Consider the following 12,118-nt stretch of genomic DNA (forward strand, 5'->3'; position numbering starts at 1 on the left):
GAATGCCGCCATCAGTTCTTGCCTATACCACGAAGACTCTGATCTCACGGAATGGCTGGCTCGTTTGTCAGGCGAGCACTTGGTTGTCAGGCGATCAACCATGCATCGTGTATCAGGAATCCAAGAGATAAACACTAGAGCCTCATATGCTTGTAGAACAAGAGTGGTTGTCAGTCACTTTGTTCATGAGTGAGAATGATGATGAGTGTCATGGATCATCACATTCATCAAGTTGAAGAACAACTGATATCTTGGACAAAGAACAAGCGGAATTGAATAGAAGAACAATAGTAATTGCATTAATACTCGAGGTACAGCAGAGCTCCACACCTTAATCTATGGTGTGTAGAAACTCCACCGTTGAAAATACATAAGAACAAGGTCTAGGCATGGCCGAATGGCCAGCCTCCCAAAGTGAGTTCAATCATAAAAACATGATCAAAAAGCTCTCCAAATACAATAGTAAAAGGTCCTATATATAGAGAACTAGTAGCCTAGGGTGTACAGAAATGAGTAAATGACATAAAAATCCACTTCCGGGCCCACTTGGTGTGTGCTTGGGCTGAGCAATGAAGCATTTTCGTGTAGAGACTCTTCTTGGAGTTAAACGCCAGCTTTAGTGCCAGTTCCGGCGTTTAACGCTGGGAATTCTGAAAGTGACTTTGAACGCCGGTCAGATTTTTGCTCAGGTCCCTCAATTTCAGCCAGAAAATACCTGAAATCACAGAAAAACACACAAACTCATAGTGAAGTCCAGAAAAGTGAATTTTAACTAAAAACTAATAAAAATATACTAAAAACTAACTAGATCATACTAAAAACATACTAAAAACAATGCCAAAAAGCGTACAAATTATCCGCTCATCAAGTTCCAACATGGGACAACTAAGGGTGGAGCACCAAGAACATTCGATCCTCCTCCATGAAATTAGAGAAGATCAAAGAATCATGAGAGAGGAGCAACAAAGGCAAGGAAGAGACATTGAGGAGCTCAAGCACTCCATAAGATCTTCAAGAGGAAGAACAAGCCGCCATCACTAAGGTGGACCCGTTCTTTAATCTCCTTGTTCTTTATTTTTCTGTTTTTTTCGAAAATTATGCTTTATGTTTTATTTATGTTTGTGTCTTATAATCATTAGTGTCTTGGTGTCTATGCCTTAAAGTTATGAATGTCCTATGAATCCATCACCTTTATTAAATGAAAAATGTTCTAAATTGAAAAAGAGAAGAATTGCATGAATTTTGAATTTTATAACATATTAATTATTTTGATGTGGTGGCAATACTTTGACTTCTGAATGTATGCTTGAACAGTGCATATGTCTTTTGAATTTGTTGTTCATGAATGTTGGCTCTTGAAAGAATGATGGAAAAAGGAGACATGTTACTGAGGATCTGAAAAATCATAAAAATGAATCTTGAAGCAAGAAAAAGCAGTGAATACAAAAAAAAAGAGAGAGAAAGCAAGCAGAAAAAGCCAACAGCCCTTTAAACCAAAAGGCAAGGGTAAAAATAAAGTCGTGATCCAAGGCAAAAAAAAGAGTGTGCTTAAGAACCCTGGACACCTCTAATTGGGGACTCTAGCAAAGCTGAGTCATAATCTGAAAAGGTTCACCCAGTTATGTGTCTGTGGCATGTATGTATCCGGTGGTAATTCTGGAAGACAGAGTGCTTTGGGCCATGGCCAAGACTCATAAAGTAGCTGTGTTCAAGAATCATCATACTTAACTAGGAGAATCAATAACACTATCTAGATTCTGAGTTCCTATAGAAGCCAATCATTCTGAATTTCAAAGGATAAAGTAAGATGCCAAAACTGTTCAGAGGCAAAAAGCTAAAAACCCCGCTCATCTAATTAATACTGATCTTCATAGATGTTTTTGGAATTCATTGCATATTCTCTTCTTTTTATCTCATTTGATTTTCAGTTGCTTGGGGAAAAGCAACAATTTAAGTTTGGTGTTGTGATGAGCGGATAATTTATACGCTTTTTGGCATTGTTTTTAGTATGTTTTTAGTATGTTCTAGTTAGTTTTTATTATATTTTTATTACTTTTTAGTAAAAATTCACTTTTCTGGACTTTACTATGAGTTTGTGTGTTTTTCTGTGATTTCAGGTATTTTTTGGCTAAAATTGAGGGATCTGAGCAAAAATCTGATTCAGAGGCTGACAAAGGACTACTGATGTTGTTGGATTCTGACCTTCCTGCACTCGAAGTGGATTTTTTGGAGTTAAAAAACTCCAAATGCCGCGCTCTCAATTGCGTTGTAAATTAGACATCCAGGGCTTTCCAGCAATATATAATAGTCTATACTTTGCTCGAGTTTTGACAACGAAAACTGGCGTTCAAACGCCCCTTCTCTGCCCTATTTTGAAGTCAAAACGCCAGAACTGGCATAAAAGTTGGAGTTAATCGCCCAAACTGGCACCAAAGCTAGCGTTTAACTCCAAGAGAGGTCTCTACACGTGTAAAGCTCAATGCTCAGCCCAAGCACACACAAAGTGGGCCCGGAAGTAGATTTCTGCATTATTTATTCAATTCTGTAAACCCTAGTAGCTAGTTTCATTATAAATAGGACCTTTTACTATTGTATTTTCATCTTCGGATCATAGAGACAATTCTGGATATCATATTTTCATATTTGGGTAGGCTGGCCATTCGGCCATGCCTGGACCTCCAGACTACTTATGTATTTTCAACGGTGGAGTTTCTACACACCATAGATTAAGGTGTGAAGCTCTACTGTTCCTCAAGTATTAATGCAATTACTACTATTTTCTATTCAATTCAAGCTTATTCTTGTTCTAAGATATTCACATGCACTTCAACCTGATGAATGTGATGATCCGTGACACTCATCATCATTCTCACCTATGAACGCGTGACTGACAACCACTTCCATTCTACTTAAGATTGAGCGTGTATCTCTTAGCCTCCATTCCGAAAGATCGGAGTCTTCGTGGTATAAGCTAGAATTATTGGTGGTCATTCCGAGATCTAGAAAGTCTAAACCTTGTATGTGGTATTCCGAGTAGGATCTGGGAAGGGATGACTGTGATGAGCTTCAAACTCGCGATTGTAGGGCGTAGTGACAGACGCAAAAGGATAGTAAATCCTATTCCTACATGATCGAGAACTGACAGATGATTAGCCGTGCGGTGACAGCGCATTTGGACCATTTTCACTGAAAGGACGGGAGGTAGCCATTGACGCCGGTAAAACCCAATATACAGCTTGCCAAGGAAAGGAGTATGAAGGATTGGATGAAGGCAGTAGGAAAGCAGAGATTCAAAAGGGATGAAGCATCTACATACGCTTATCTAAAATTCCCACCAATGAATTACATAAGTATCTCTGTCTTTATTTTATGTTGTATTTATCCTTTAATTATGAAAACTCTATCAACCATTTGAATCCGCCTGACTGAGATTTACAAGGTGACCATAGCTTGCTTCAAGCCGACAATCTCCGTGGGATCGACCTTACTCACGTAAGGTTTATTACTTGGACGACCCAGTGCATTTGCTGGTTAGTTGTGCGAAGTTGTGAAAAAGAGTTGAGATTACAATTGTGCGTACCAAGTTGTTGGCGCCATTGTGTATCACAATTTCATGCACCTAGAGTCAATGAGGATGAGTTTAAGTTGAATGCTGTCAAAGCTGTGCAGCATCCAGACACATCAAAAGACTGCATGAGCATTGATATTATTGACTCTTTGGTGGAAGAGGTCAATATGACTGAGAGTCTCAAATCAGAGCTAGAGAACATTTTTAAAGATGTTCAGCCTAATCTGGAGGAACCAGAGAAAACAGAAGAACCTCTAAAAACTCCTCAGGAAGAGGAGAAGCCTCCTAAACCCGAGCTCAAACCACTACCACCATCCCTGAAATATGCATTTTTGGGTGAAGATGACACTTTTTCGGTACTCAGAAGCTCTGCTTTAGAGCCACAGGAAGAGAAAGCACTAATTCAGGTGCTAAGGACGCACAAGACAGCTCTTGGGTGGTCCATAAGTGATCTTAAGGGCATTAGCCCAGCCAGATGCATGCACAAGATCCTATTGGAGGATGATACTAAGCCAGTGGTTCAACCATAGAGGCAGATGAATCCAGCCATGAAGGAGGTGGTGCAGAAAGAGGTCACTAAGTTACTAGAGGCTGGGATTATTTATCCTATTTCGGATAGCCCCTGGGTGAGCCCTGTCCAAGTTGTCCCCAAGAAGAGAGGCATGACAGTGGTTCATAATGAAAAGAATAAACTGGTTCCTACAAGAATAGTTATAGGGTGGCGTATGTGTATTGACTACAGAAGGCTCAATACAGCCACCAGAAAGGATCATTTTCCTTTACCATTCATAGACCAGATGCTAGAGAGACTAGCAGGTCATGAATACTACTGCTTTTTGGATGGCTATTCAGGTTACAACCAAATTGTAGTAGATCCTCAGGACGAAGAGAAAACAGCAGTCACATGTCCATCTGGAGTATTTGCTTACAGAAGGATGCCATTTGGTCTGTGCAATGCACCTGCAACCTTTCAGAGGTGCATGCTCTCTATCTTCTCTGATATGGTGGAGAAATTTTTAGAAGTCTTCATGGATGACTTCTCAGTATTTGGAGAATCATTCAGCTCCTGTCTTGACCATCTAGCACTTGTTCTAAAAAGATGCCAAGAGACTAACCTTGTTTTAAACTGGGAGAAATGTCACTTTATGGTGACTGAAGGAATTGTCCTTGGGCACAGAATTTTGAACAAGGAAATAGAGGTGGATCAAGCTAAGGTAGAGCTAATTGAAAAATTACCATCACCTACCAATGTTAAGGCAATCAGAAGCTTTCTGGGGCATACAGGATTCTATAGGAGGTTTATAAAAAAATTTTCAAAAATTGCAAAACCTCTGAGCAATCTGCTAGCCGCTGATGCACCATTTGTCTTTGACACAGTGTTTGCAGGCCTTTGAGACTCTGAAAGGTAAGCTGGTCAAAGCACCAGTCATTTCTACACCAGACTGGACATTACCATTCGAACTAATGTATGATGCCAGTGACCATGCCATTGGTGCAATATTAGGACAGAGGCATGACAAGCTTCTGCATGTCATTTATTATGCTAGCCGTGTTTTAAATGACGCGCAGAAGAATTACACGACCACAGAAAAGGAGTTACTTGCAGTGGTTTATGCCATTGACATGTTCAGATCTTATTTAGTAGGATCAAAAGTGATTGTGTACACTGACCATGTTGCTCTAAAATATCTCCTCACAAAGCAGGATTCAAAACCCAGACTCATAAGATGGGTGTTGTTTCTGCAAGAGTTTGATATAGAAATAAGAGACAGAAAAAGGACAAAGAACCAAGTAGCGGATCACCTGTCCCAGATAGAACCAGTAGCAGGAGCGTCCCTCCCTCCTACTGAGATATCTGAAACCGTTCCGGATGAGCAACTCTTTGCCATTCAGGAAGTACCATGGTTTGCAGACTGATAAACCACTATTTTATGATTTATATTGTGCTCAATTGAGTGGTTTTTATCAAATCTTTGCTCACTTATTCATATGAATTATATGGTTTTACTATTCCTTCCTTATTCTATGATATATGTGAAAACATGTTTCCTAAGCTTTAAAAATATTAATTTTAATTATCCTTTATTACCATTCGATGCCATGATCTATGCGTTGAGTATTTCCAGGCTGTATAGGGCAAGAATGGCCTAGAGGTTGGAAAGGAAACATAAAAAAGTGGAAGGAACAACAAAAATGAAGCATTTGAGGAACTGGCAGCGACGCGGCCGCATGGACGACGCGAGCGCATGCCTGGCACAAAGCACGAGTGACGCAAATGCGTGACCAACACGTACGCCTGACAAGGAAAACTCAAAATGACGCGCACGCGTGACCCATGCAAACGCGTGACAAATGCCACGTTGATGAGCGGATAATTTATACGCTTTTTGGCATTGTTTTTAGTTAGTTTTCAGTATGTTTTAAGTAGTTTTTAGTATATTTTTATTAGTTTTTAAGCAAAAATCACATTTCTAGACTTTACTATGAGTTTGTGTTTTCTATGAGTTCAGGTATTTTCTGGCTGAAATTGAGGGACTTGAGCAAAAATCTGATTCAGAGGCTGAAAGGGACTGCAGATGCTATTGGATTCTGACCTCCCTTCACTCGAAGTGGAATTTTTGGAGCTACATAAGTCCAAATGGAGTGCTCTTAATTTCATTGGAAAGTAGATATCCAGGAATTTCCAGCAATATATAATAGTCCATACTTTTCTTGAGTTTAAATGACGCAAACTGGCGTTCAACGCCAGCTTTCTGCCCTATTCTGGCGTTAAACGCCAGAAACAAGTTGTAAGCTAGAGTCAAATGCTAGAAACAAGTTACAAACTGGCGTTTAACTCCAAGGAAGGCCTCTACACGTGGAAGCTTCAATGCTCATCCCAAGCACACACCAAGTGGGCCCCGGAAGTAGATTTCTGCATCATTTACTTATTTCTGTAACCCTAGTAACTAGTTTAGTATAAATAGAACTTTTTACTATGGTAAAGAAGACTTGGAACCATCTTTTGATCTCTCGATCACGTTTTGGGGGCTGGCCATTCGGCCATGCCTGGACCTTCATCACTTATGTATTTTCAACAGTGGAGTTTCTACACATCATAGATTAAGGGTGTGGAGATCTGCTATTCCTCGAGTATTAATACAATTACTACTATTTTCTATTCAATTCATGCTTATTCTTATTCTAAGATATTCATTCGCACACAAGAACATGATGAATGTGATGATTATGTGACACTCATCACCATTCTCACTTATGAACGCGTGCCTGACAAACACTTCCGTTCTACATGAAAACAAGCTTGAATGTGTATCTCTTGAATCTTTTTTCAACGATTCACACCATCTCTCCTGACAACAGAGCATTTGAGTCCGAGATCAAAATCTTCATGGTATAGGCTAGAATCAATTGGCAGCATTCTTGAGATCCAGAAAGTCTAAACCTTGTCTGTGGTATTCCGAGTAGGATCTGGGATGGGATGACTGTGACGAGCTTCAAACTCACGACTGTGGGGTGTAGTGACAGACGCAAAAGGATAGTAAATCCTATTCCTGCACGATCGAGAACCAACAGCTGATTAGCCATACGATATCTGTGCATGGTATTTTTCATCCGAGACAAGCAATTCGACAGTTGATTAGCCGTACAGAAACCGTAGAGGACCTTTTTCACTGAGAGGACGGGAAGTAGCCATTGACAACGGTGACACCCAACATACAGCTTGCCATGGAAAGGAGTATGAAGGATTGGATAAAGGCAGTAGGAAAGCTGAGATTCAACAAGAACAAAGCATCTCCATACACTTGTCTGAAATTCCCACCAATGAATTACATAAGTATCTCTATCTTATTTTATTATTTATTTATCTTTTAATTATCGAACTCCAAAACCAATTTGAATCTGCCTGACTGAGATTTACAAGGTGACCGTAGCTTGCTTCAAACCAACAATCTCCGTGGGATCGACCCTTACTCACGTAAGGTTTATTACTTGGACGACCCAGTGCACTTGCTGGTTAGTTATGTGGAGTTGTGAGGAAAGTGTTGAGATTAAGATCGCGTGTACCAAGTTTTTTGGTGCCGTGTTAGAGATCACAATTCCGTGCAGCCATTGCCGGGGATTGTTCGAGTTTGGACAACTGACAGTTCATCTTGTTGCTTAGATTAGGTAACTTTCTTTTCGTTTTATTTTCAAAAATCTTTCAAAATTTTCCTTTTGTTTTCAAAAAATCCTTCAAAGTTTTTAAGAATGAATTCTAGAGTTTCATAATGATATGCTGAAGCTTGGCTGGCCATCAAGCTTTAGACTGACCTGACACGATTCCTAGAATTCTTATTAAAAATTTTTTGAATTTCTTATTTTTCTTTTTCCAAAATAATTTCGAAAAATAAAAAAATAAAAATACAAAAAAATTAATAAAATCATAAAATCCAAAAATTTTTTGTTTCTCGTTTGAGTCTAGAGTCAAGTTTTGAGTTTGGTGTCAATTGCATGTTTTAATTTTTCTAAAAATTTTCGAAAATTCATGCATTGCATTCTTCATGATCTTCAAGTTGTTCTTGATGATTTTCTTTGTTTGATCTTCACATTTTCTTGTTTTGTGTTGCATGATGTTTTTCATATGCATTTTTGAATTCATAGTGTCTAAACATGAAAAATTTCTAAGTTTGGTGTCTTGCATGTTTTTCTTTTCTTAAAAATTTTTCAAAAATAAGATCTTGATGTTCATCATGATCTTCAAAGTGTTCTTGGTGTTCATCTTGACATTCATAGTGTTCTTGCATGCATCAATTGTTTTGATCTAAAATTTTCATATGTTGAGTCACTTTGATGTTTTTCTCTCTCCTTATTAAAATTCAAAAACCAAAAAAATATCTTTTCCTTATTTCACTCATAAATTTTGAAATCTTTGGGTTTACTTAGCCAAAAAATTTTAAAATTAGTTGTTTCTTGTTAGTCAAGTCAAGATTTCAATTTCAAAAAAAAAAATTATCTTTTCAAATCTTTCTCAAAATCAAATCTTTTTCATTTTTTCTTTATTTTTTTCGAAAATTTTCAAAAATCTTTTTGAAAACTTTTCAAAATCTTTTTTCCTATTTTTACTTCATATTTTCGAAATTAATACTAACAATTAATGTTTTGATTCAAAAATTTCAAGTTTGTTACTTTCTTGTTAAGAAAGACTCAAACTTTAAATTTTAGAATCATTTCTTTTGATTTCTTGTGAGTCAAGTCATTAATTTTGATTTTAAAAATCAAATCTTTTTCAAAATAAATTTCAATCATATCTTTTCAAAATCATATATTTTCAATCATATCTTTTTCAAACTTTAATTTCAAAATATCTTTTTCTAACTTCTTATCTTTTCAAAATTTGATTTTCAAATCTTTTTCAATTAACTACTTAACTTTTTGTTTGATTTTAAAATTCTTATCTTTTTCAAAACCATCTAACTACTTTCCTCTCTCTCTAATTTTCGAAAATCATTAACTTCTTTTTCAAAAATTCTTTTTAATTCACTAATTGTTTTAAATTTTAATTTTATTCTACTTCTTCCTCTAATTTTGAATTCTAACTTAAAAATAAAATAAAAACAAAAATATTTTTCTTTTTTTATCTTCTAATTTTTGAATTCCCTCTCTCCCTCTTCTCCTTCCATTTATTTTATTTATTTACTAACACTTCCCCTCCACTCATCAAAAAATTCGAACCCTCTCCCTCTCTCTGAGTTTGAATTTTTCTCTTTCTTTCCTCATTCTTATTCTTCTTCTCTTCTACTCACATAAAGGACTCTCTGTATAGTGACAAAGAGGATCCCTATTATTTCTTGTTTTCTTCTCTTTTATATGAACAGGAACAAGGACAAAGGCATACTTGTTGAAGCTGATCCTGAACCTGAAAGGACTCTAAAGAGGAAGCTAAGAGCAGATAAGGCATAATACTCTGAAGAGGACCTAACAGAAATTTTCGAAAAGGAAACAGACAAAGAAACAAATATGGTCGAACCCAACAACAACAATGCAAGGAAGGTGCTTGGTGACTTTACTGCACCAACTCCCAATTTCCATGGGAGAAACATCTCAATCCCTGCCATTGGAGCAAACAATTTTGAGCTAAAGCCTCAATTAGTTTCTCTAATACAATAGAACTGTAAGTTTTATGGACTTCCATCAGAAGATCCTTTTCAGTTCTTAACTAAATTCTTGCAGATCTGTGATACTGTTAAGACCAATGGAGTTGATCCCGAGGTCTACAAGCTTATGCTTTTCCCTTTTGATATAAGAGACAGAGCTAGAACATGGTTGGACTCTCAATCTAGAGATAGCCTGAACTCTTGGAATAAGCTGGTCACAGCTTTCTTAGCCAAATTCTTTCCTCCTCAAGAGCTGAGCAAGCTTAGAGTGGATGTTTAAACCTTTAGGCAAAAAGATGGTGAATCCCTCTATGAAGCTTGGGAAAGATACAAGCAACTGACCAAAAAGTGTCCTTCTGACATGCTTTCAGAATGGACTATCCTGGATATATTCTATGATGGTCTGTCTAAATTGTCTAAGATGTCATTGGACCATTCTGCAGGTGGATCCATTCACCTGAAGAAAACGCCTACAGAAGCTCAGGAACTCATTGAACTAGTTGCAAACAACCAGTTCATGTACACCTCTGAGAGGAATCCTGTGAATAATGGGACGCCTCAGAAGAAGGGAGTTCTTGAAATTGATGCTCTTAATGCCATATTGGCTCAGAACAGAATGTTGACTTAGCAAGTCAACATGATTTCTCAGAGTTTGAATGGATTGCAAGCTGCATCCAACATTACTAAAGAAGCCTCTTTTGAAGAAGAAGCTTATGATCCTGAGAACCCTACAAAGGCACAGGTAAATTACATGGGTGAAGCATATGGAAATACCTATAACCCTTCATGAAGAAATCATCCAAATTTCTCATGGAAGGACCAACAAGAGCCCCAACAAGGCTTTAATAATAATTGTGGAAGAAACAGGTTTAGCAATAGCAAGCCTTTTCCATCATCCTCATAGCAACAGACAAAGAATTCTGAGCAGAGCCCCTCTAGCTTAGCAAACATAGTCTTTGATCTATCTAAGGCCACTCTCAGTTTCATGAATGAGGCACGTTCCTCTATAAAAAATCTGGAGGCATAAGTGGGTCAGCTGAGTAAAAGGGTTACTGAAACTCCTTCTAGCACTCTCCCAAGCAATACAGAAAAGAATCCCAAGAGAGAGTGCAAGGCCATAAACATTACCAACATGGCCGAACCTAGAGTGAGTGAAAAGGCAGTGGTTTCCAGTGAGGAAGACCTCAGAGAACGTCCACTGGCCATTAAGGAGTACCCTAATGAGGAACCAAAGGAATCTGAGGCTCATACAGAGACCATAGAGATTCCATTGAACTTTCTTTTACCATTCATGAGCTCTGATGACTATTCATCCTCTGAAGAAGATGAAGACGTCACTGAAGGGCAAGTTGCCCAGTATTTAGGAGCAATTATGAAGTTGAATGCCAAGCTATTTGGTAATGAGACTTAGGAGGATGAACCCCCCTTGCTCACCAATGAACTGAATGCATTGGTTCAGCAAACTTTACCTCAAAAGAAACAGGATCCTGGTAAATTCTTAATACCCTGTACCATAGACACCATGACCTTTGAGAAAGCTCTGTGTGACCTCGGGTCAGGGATAAACTCGATGCCACTCTCTGTAATGGAGAAATTGGGGATCTTTGAGGTACATGCTGCAAAATTCTCATTAGAGATGGCAGACAAATCCATGAAAATGGCTTATGGATTGGTAGAGGATGTGCTAGTAAAGGTTAAAGGCCTTTACATCCCAACTGATTTCATAATCCTAGACACTGGGAAGGATGAGGATGAATTCATCATCCTTGGAAGACCCTTCCTAGCCACAGCAAAAGTTGTGATTGTTGTGGACAGAGGAGAGTTGATCCTTCAATTGAATGAGGACTACCTTGTGTTTAAAACTCAAGGATCTCTCTCTGTAACCATGGAGAGGAAGCAAGAAGAGCTTCTTTCAATGCAGAGTCAAACAAAGCCCCCACACGTAAACTTTAAGTTTGGTGTTGGGAGGCCACAACCAAACTCTAAGTTTGGTGTTGAACCCCCACATTCAAACTCTAAGTTTGGTGTTGGGAGGTCCCAACCAAGCTCTGAACATTTGTGAAACTCCATGAGAGCTCACTGTCAAGCTATTGGCATTAAAGAAGTGCTTGTTGGGAGGCAATCCAATTTTTATTTATCTATGCTAAATTTTATTTTCCATTGTTATTTTATGTTTTCCTTAGGTTGATAATCATGTGGAGTCACAAAAACAACTGCAAAAATTAAAGAAAAATAAAAAATAGCATTAAAAATAGCACACCCTGGAGAAGGAGCTTACTGGCATTTAAACGCCAGTAAGAGTAGTAGAATGGGAGTTTAACGCCCAGTCTGGCACCATTCTGGGCGTTAAATGCCAGAAAGAAGCACCAGACTGGCATTAAACGCCAGAAATAGGCTACAATCTGGCGTTAAACGC

The 12,118-nt window shown here is 38.1% G+C and overlaps 1 non-coding gene across 1 annotated transcript; it reads right to left on the minus strand.

The window, feature by feature from the left end:
• Positions 1 to 9,961: 9,961 nt before the first annotated feature.
• Positions 9,962 to 10,069, minus strand: LOC127744592 (small nucleolar RNA R71). Its single transcript, XR_008005570.1, has one exon. It is a non-coding gene; the product is annotated as a small nucleolar RNA R71 (small nucleolar RNA).
• Positions 10,070 to 12,118: the final 2,049 nt, after the last annotated feature.

This window comes from Arachis duranensis, unplaced genomic scaffold (assembly GCF_000817695.3).
Source record: "Arachis duranensis cultivar V14167 unplaced genomic scaffold, aradu.V14167.gnm2.J7QH unplaced_Scaffold_608113, whole genome shotgun sequence".
Classification (NCBI taxonomy): Eukaryota; Viridiplantae; Streptophyta; class Magnoliopsida; order Fabales; family Fabaceae; genus Arachis; species Arachis duranensis.